Genomic DNA, 8505 nt, shown 5'->3' with positions numbered 1-8505 from the left:
TGTTCTAGAAGCTGAAAGGAACTACGTTGATTTCAGGTATGTAATCCATATTTCAAACTTTTTTTCAAGCACATTCGCTGTGAATTGAAATGATTTCCATTTTTCTTGCTCAAATACTCAATATTGCGCATATTAAATGTGGTTTGTGACGGAGGAGAGGATGTGGGGAGGAATTTGTGTCAATGTAATTTGACTTGAATCACAATGATAACTTGCCATAGAATAAGGACCAAAAATCCTCAAACATGTATGAATTGTGTACCTATATTTCAGGTTTTCCACGATCATTGTCCCAAGCTGAAGCCTTACATTCCAGTGGATTGGCGTTTGATATTGTCCTCAACCTGAACATTCCAGACCACATTATCATAGACAGAATAAAGGGAAGGTAGACACATGCTCCTAGTGGTCGTATATATCACAGTGAATTTATTCCGTCAAAAGTGCCAGTATGTTTTGTGTATCATAACTTTTCAATCTTTTCATCGTCTCTTGCAGCAAACACAGAGCCAGTATTAAACATGTATAGGTAGGTAAGAAAAAGACTGCATCTTTACCAAGCTGCCAGTATTAAACATGTTAAGGTAGGTAAGAAATAGACTGCATCTTTACCAAGCTGCCAGTATTAAACATGTATAGGTAGGTAAGAAAAAGACTGCATCTTTACAAAGCTGCCAGTATTAAACATGTTAAGGTAGGTAAGAAAAAGACTGCATCTTTACCAAGCTGCCAGTATCAAATATGTATAGGTAGGTAAGAAATAGACTGCAACTTTACCAAGCAAACACAGTGCCGGTATTAAACATGTATAGGTAGGTAAGAAAAAGACTGCATCTTTACCAAGCTGCCAGTATTAAACGTGTTAAGGTATGTAAGAAATAGGCTGCATCTTTATCAAGCAAACACAGAACCAGTATTAAACATGTATAGGTAGGTAAGAAAAAGACTGCATCTTTACCAAGCTGCCAATATTAAACATGTTAAGGTAGGTAAGAAATAGACTGCATCTTTATCAAGCAAACACAGAACCAGTATTAAACATGTATAGGTAGGTAAGAAAAAGACTGCATCTTTACCAAGCTGCCAATATTAAACATGTTAAGGTAGGTAAGAAATAGACTGCATCTTTATCAAGCAAACACAGAACCAGTATTAAACATGAATAGGTAGGTAAGAAATAGACTGCATCTTTATCAAGCAAACACAGAGCCAGTATTAAACATGTATAGCTAGGTAAGAAATAGACTGCAACTTTACCAAGCAAACACAGAGCCAGTATCAAACATGCTTAACAGCTTGCTAACAGTTTTACAAGGAAAATAGCTGGGGTTTTTTTACATTAGTTTGATAGTTGGAGGTAAGAGTAGTGTTTAGTGGATGTGGTGGAGGTATTATGGTTGCAGCTTGAAGGAATTTGACATAAGGTCACGCAAGGATTATCTGCATGAAAGTATCCTGAAATCGGACCAGCAGATTGAGGGAAGATTTCTTTTCCATAAAGGGAAAACTAGCCCTGTTCCAAGACAGCCAAACAAATGAACTGAGTGGATCAGATTGAAAGTTTTGAAATCAAGTCAGCGGTTTCAGAGGAGAAAAGGTCTAAAAATAAAGCAACGCTGATAAAACTTGCCCTGCCCCTGGCGGACATAATTCTTTTTTAACGAAACAGATTGACCCGATGCAATTTGGTAGTATCATTTTAGAAGTACCGCTGTCAAATTATTTCACAGTTGTGAAACTTGTCTGTAATGCCATATAGCGAAACGAGATCCAATGCTTTTAAAACGGAAAAAATACTATAGAGGGCCACCGAAGGAATACTGCTGTCAATTTTTTATTTAGCGGCCAAATAGATTGACTTAATAGAATATGGTAGAGGGTCACACAAGAGACAAATTTATAAGCAGTTTCTGATAGGGAGAGTTTTTAAACCTTTCATTTTCTTTGCCATATAACAGTTTGTCAGTGTGGATAACATTCTAACAATAAAAAATGACCTTTAAACACTAGAGAGATTTTCTTTACAATTTCACAAGACTAGACATAGTTGCTACCCATATTGACGACAAAAGAAATGTTTTCTCAATTTATAAGGATAAAGATCGGTCCCTTAACATTCCATCGCTCCACATGTGTTAAATCAAATCCATTTAGAAACAAGGCAGTCTGAAAGACAGCTAAATCCCCCGCCACTGCTATGGATAGTGAAACGGTAAACCTTTGACCTTAAGCAGTGACTTTGACCTTGAACGGACATGGCTGACTCATGAATTCTGCACAACGTCTTGATGAGGTGATCATTTGACCCAAGTTTGATGAAAATCCTTCAAGGGGTTTAGGAGATACAGAGTGGACAGGCTCAAACCTTTGACCCTCAGTTGTGACCTTGACCTTGAGTCGGCATGGCTGACTCATAAGTTCTGCACATTGTCTTGATGAGGTGATCATTTGACCCAAGTTTTATAGAATTCCTTCAAGGGCTTTAGGAGATATAGAGCGGACACAAAATGGAAGGCTCAAACCTTTGACCTTGAATTGTGACCTTGACCATGAGCTGACAAGGCAGACTCTTGAGTTCGGCACATCGTCTTGATGAGGTGATCATTTGACCCAAGTTTTATAGAATTCCTTCAAGGGTTTTAGGAGATATAGAACGGACACAAAATGGAAGGCTCAAACCTTTGACCTTGAGTTGACAAGGCAGACTCGTGAGTTCTGCACATCGTCTAGATGAGGTGATCATTTGACTCAAGTCTCATGAAAATCCTTCAAGGGGTTTAGGAGATATGGAGCGGACACAAAAGTGTTAAGGAAGGACAGACGGAGAACATTCCTATAACACCCACCCCCACCACTTGTGGCGGGGGATTAATAAGTGAGACAGAATGAAAGTGCAACTTCAAACTGAAATTCTAAGTAAAAGGGGAGATAATTTCATGAAATATTGGTGATGGAGTTATGATCCTTGTGTCATATGATGTGGGTAAAGATGACGAATAACTATTTTAAGTTTGAAACAAAGTCTTCGAGTAATTACTGAGATAAAGAGAAAGTTCATCAAAACTTTAACCAAGGTGACGCAGAAAGACGCCGAGGCCAAGTAGGACAGCTCTCCATACTTCGTATATCTGAGCTAACAAACTTAAATGTTTCCGTGTAACATTGACCTTTGAATCACTGCATCAAATCTTGCATGCAACAAGTTGGCTGAATAATACTGATAATAGAGTATCAATCCAGAAAGAAAAGAATTATGTACAGTCCTCAATGAATTGCACTCTTTGGACCTTCAAATGTCATCATGTTTTTGGAAAAAGAGTAGTTGAAATCGTGCAAGCAGTCCATCACCTTGTTAAAAGTTTTCTTTGCAAGAATAACTGAAAATGATGCTATATTTTATTTCAAATGTAATTTCTGGACAAAGATCTGACAGACTGGACTAGCCGACAGACGGAATAGCAGACTCCTGTATGTATAAAGAAAACTCACTTTCAAATGTAAGGGGTCTAATAACAACACATTTAACTAATACCAGTAAAATATCAGTCCTGTAATTATTTCAAAATAGCTTATAATGATGAGTACTTGACACACTGTAAAGAGTTATTCGATAATAGATTCTATCAATGATAAGTAATGTAACAAAACTGACAAAGTTTGATAAATCAACTAATATATTATACAACAGATGGTAGTTTGTTTATTCTGCTGAGTTCAACATTATTTTAGTTAGGTATGAAAGTCTGTATTTACACATCATATTTATATTTTAGAGCATTGTCAATAATTTGTGTGATGAATTATAAACAAATCACTCCTTGACATACTAAATCAATCCTTGAAATTAAAATCCTATTTTCCGCAGTTTTCACACACTGTTGACACAAAAACATTCAATTCTAAATCCTGAATCAACTTGTTTGCTTTCATTCCTGTTGTAGTTTACTTGGGTATGTCTTTGAGGACTAGTTATAAGAAACAAGATAAAGCAAGTTCTTTCTTTGTGGTATGAGTTCCATCATGAAAATAAGCCATTCTCATAGTCTCATAGTGTAGTTTCTGTAGCCTGAAAGTGTTTGTCTCCATATGTTATCCATTTCTGTAACACCAATTCATTCCTGAAATAAAGAGTGAAAACATAAACTGAAGTGCACATTATCATTTAAATAGTTGTTTAATTAAAACAGTTAATTGCAGAAGAAAGAAATATACAAGAAAAAGTTGTAAGTATATTTTTTTTACTCTGCACCACCTTACACTGGTACCATTGAAGTGTATATATATATCATTCAGTAGTAGCAAAAATAATATTCAGAAAACAAGAGTGTCATTGACCCTAAAGTGCTCACCTGTGTTCAAAGCTTCAAGTGTGTTTGTGTAATGGTACCAGTACAGATTTGGGCTTCTTCTATGTTAGCCTATATTGTACAATTTATTTGACCTGTCAAAACATGTTCCCAGCTTTCATTATATTCTGTTCATGCCTTAACATGGGTATGGCCTTTTTGGCCTTAAGGCAATAATCTGGAGAATTATGGTAGACAGTCAAACCCTTATATCACATGCCGAATATCAAAGCTGTAGAGATAAAGAATTCAAAATCAGACTGGTAGTTTCTGTGATGAAAATTTTTAAAGTATTTTTTTCCTTTTTGGCTGCAATGGAAACCAGAACTCTGCATGGATAACTTAGATTTGAAGTGCAATAACCCCCTTAACTAGAGGCCCACAGGAAACATGTCGGGCCCACCCTTTGACCTCTGTGACCTTGACCTTTGAGATAGGAACCTTGGGTTTGCAAATGCGCTCTGTCTTATTGAGATTAACATTCATGCCAAATATAAACATGATTACTTCATGCATGTCAAAGTTATGGCCGAGAGATTCAAATCTAGACAGACGGACGGACACACATACACAGCACAGCCATTTGTGCTTGACAAAAATATATGTAAAGTAATTTAAAATATTGTCATAAAAATCTTACTGTTTAATGAAGGTTGTAACGCTAACTGCAGTATCTTTATTTGCTCAACGTCATTATACAATGTAGCATACAGGTTGCTGAAAACAAAAAGTTAATATGCATGTTTTTTTTCTGAGAAATGAATATACAGCTCAGGAAACTGCGTTTAAATTTCAAGGTATTTAAGTAACTTTTCAATTTTTCACCTTTTTTATGTAACAGGTTATTAAATAAATTTGCTCCCTTCGGCTGAAATCTGTTAGAATAACTACAAGGTGCTTTTGTCACAAAAACATGTCTCCCCCCTATGTATACCTTAAGCTCTGTCAGCCGTTTTATGCAGCGAGGCGGAACGTGTTCGCCATATGCAAAACTAGGCTTGGTTTTGATCACTGATTCACTCCTGTGAAGTTTCTTCGAAATCCAGCCAGCAGTTTGACCTAAGAAAGCCGGCCAAGCTTAATCAGGATAGACGGACGGAAAGACAGACGGCAAAGGCAGAAACAGTATATCTCCGCCATGTGACACAATCATTTTTAATGTAAGCTTCATTAACTTGTAAATGAAAAAAGAGCTATATGATCAAATGACCTATAATGTTAAAGGAATGTTCAATATTTAAGTTTTCAACCGGTTCTTGCGGATTAATCAGAAAGAGAATTTATGATACCCTTTGAAACAAAATTCATAACTCACACAATTCAATGTGAAGATCAATTAAGCAGATCATGAGAAGAAGTTGTTTAGTTTCTTTTCTAGCTTTAGCTCTGGCAGTGAATGCAATCAAACTTTCTCACAATGTCTGGTCCTCTGAAAAAGAAATATTTATATCAAGAATAAGTTTGAAAACATAATACTATGCATTCTTTCTGTAACTTCCGAGAAGATATTACACTGAACTCTCCCTAGGAAATATGTACCTACACACCGATTTGTGGGAAGCTACGTCCCCGACTGCTGGAATGTATTCTACAAGAAATGTGATGGTTTTCATGTCTTCGACAAGTTTTCATAAGTTTGCCAAACTGAGAGTAGGCATTAAATTTTAAGGTAGCAGACCACTACTGACCAGCATTTCAAATAGGAACTATTCAACTCCCTGTTTTCTTTCTACATTTTTTATTTATTGTTGTAAATTAATGACTGTGGAACTTTCTTGAAAAGCATGTGTACCAGGAAGAAGAGACGTTACCTAAAGATACATATAAAATGTCTTAAATGTTTATAGATTATATGTCATGAAACAATGACAGATTTTAAGTCGTGATCTTTAACCTGTATAGTATTCTGAAACTGGGTTTTATGGATTATCCAAACAACAAATTCATAAAAATATTTCTAGCAAATGTATACACTCACACAATTTAAAAAGGTAAAGTTTCTGTGGTTCATGAAAAAGTTGTTGAAATACTTTGTTCAGGATTTCATACACAATCTGGCGGCTCCAAAGTAATCAGACTATCTCACAATAACTTGTTCACTGAAAAAGAAATTTATACTTATCTATTAAAGTATTGTGAAAGTGTAACGAAATAATAATATGAGCCACGCCACGAGAAAACCAACATAGTGCATTTGTAACCAGCATGGATCCAGACCAGCCTGCGCATCTGTGCAGTCTGGTCAGGATCCATACTGTTCGCTTTCAAAGCCTATTGCAATTAGAGAAACCGTTAGCGAACAGCATGGATCCTGACCAGACTGCACATAAGCTGGTCGCAAAGCCACTATGTTGGTTTTCTCATGGCATGGCTCGTATTTTGCCACGGATCATATCTAATGGCATTTTATATATAAAAAAAAAAACAAATTTGTACTTTTGTGCTCACGTCATAAGCATGCTTAAAGCGGATCTTATCAAAATTCTAATTATTTTCTGTGAATCAAATCTTCGAACACGATTAACTCTTAATCGTTACATTACAAAATGTATCATTCAATCTTATATTGGACAAAATTAGTAAAACAACAACAAAAACATAACTGGAACCCTTTTAAACAATGACAATTACAATTTCATAAGAAGCTGTTTTCCTAACATAAAATGTCAATCACATGACGTAACCAGATGATGAAAAGAAAACACTTAAGGATGTGCTAGATACATCTGGTTACCTCACAGCTAGAACTCTGGCTAGGCATTGGTTACAAGACATCTAGACATTTCCATATTCTAACATGACATGGTTTACTTAATAATGTTCTGTCGAAAAACTGTACAAGCGATTACGACACAGTCACGTTTGTGTGCTATAAAATGTATACTGTTACAAACATTAAAGTAAGTGTCTAGCCGTCTGGTAATTGGACTTCTAGCCTGCTAGCTGGGTACCGGACGACTAGCAAATCCTGACCTCAGGGTATTTTCTAGTCTGAATAAGTAATGATTTTATATATATAGTTTCAACTGTTATTTTCTGTGTAAACAAAATATTGTGTGAAATTCGAGCACGATCCGATTTATTTTCCTATTAAACACAGAAGGCAGAAAACAGAAAACAGTGAATTATTATACAACAAATCACTGTTCTGATGCCTTCTGTGTTTAATAGGAAAATAAATCGGATCGTGCTCGAATTTCACACAATATTTTGTTTACACAGAAAATAACAGTTGAAACTATATATATAAAATCATTACTTATTCAGACTAGAAAATACCCTGAGGTCAGGATTTGCTAGTCGTCCGGTACCCAGCTAGCAGGCTAGAAGTCCAATTACCAGACGGCTAGACACTTACTTTAATGTTTGTAACAGTATACATTTTATAGCACACAAACGTGACTGTGTCGTAATCGCTTGTACAGTTTTTCGACAGAACATTATTAAGTAAACCATGTCATGTTAGAATATGGAAATGTCTAGATGTCTTGTAACCAATGCCTAGCCAGAGTTCTAGCTGTGAGGTAACCAGTTGTATCTAGCACATCCTTAAGTGTTTTCTTTTCATCATCGGGTTTTCCGTAGGTGTTTGGGAAAATTTTTATGTTAGGAAAACAGCCTTCTTTAAAAATTGTAATTAAAAATTTTTTAAAAAGGGGTTTCCCGGTTTTGTTTTTGGGGGTTTTTTTACAAATTTTTGCCCAAAATTTTAAAAGATTAAATTTGAAATTTTTTGAAATGAAAACCGTTTTAAGGGATTTAAAATCGTTTTCGAAGTTTTGGGATTCACAGAAATAATTAAAATTTTGAAAAGATCCCCCTTTAAGCATGCTTATGAGGGGAGCCCCAAAAGGGTACAAATTTGTTTTTTTTTTTATATATAAAAGGCCATTAGATATGTTTCCGTGGCAAAATACGGGGCCATGCCATGAAAAAACCAAACATAGTGGTTTTGGCCCCGTTTATGTGCGGGTTGGGTCGGACCCATGTTTGTTCGCAAAAGGGTTTTTCTTTTAATTGCAATGGGCTTTAAAAGCGAACAGTAGGGCCCTGACCGGGAACTGAAACAGATGCGCAGGTGGCTGGATCCATGCTGGTTAAAAATTGCCCTATTTTGGGTTTTCTCGTGGCGGGTTTCATATTATTATTTCGTTAACTT

At 35.9% G+C, this 8505-nt stretch overlaps 1 long non-coding RNA gene across 1 annotated transcript; it reads right to left on the bottom strand.

The window, feature by feature from the left end:
* Positions 1–3535: 3535 nt before the first annotated feature.
* On the bottom strand, positions 3536–6723 carry LOC128558696 (uncharacterized). The gene is made up of 4 exons (XR_008371861.1): positions 6325–6723; positions 5662–5775; positions 4987–5063; positions 3536–4118 (listed from the first exon to the last, which is right to left on the bottom strand). It is a non-coding gene; the product is annotated as an uncharacterized LOC128558696 (long non-coding RNA).
* Between the last annotated feature and the right edge of the window lie 1782 nt (positions 6724–8505).

The sequence above is a fragment of the Mercenaria mercenaria genome, chromosome 7 (genome assembly GCF_021730395.1).
Source record: "Mercenaria mercenaria strain notata chromosome 7, MADL_Memer_1, whole genome shotgun sequence".
Taxonomy (NCBI): Eukaryota; Metazoa; Mollusca; class Bivalvia; order Venerida; family Veneridae; genus Mercenaria; species Mercenaria mercenaria.
Note: the sequence above shows the minus strand (reverse complement) of the source record. Positions and strands in the feature narration are given on the sequence as shown.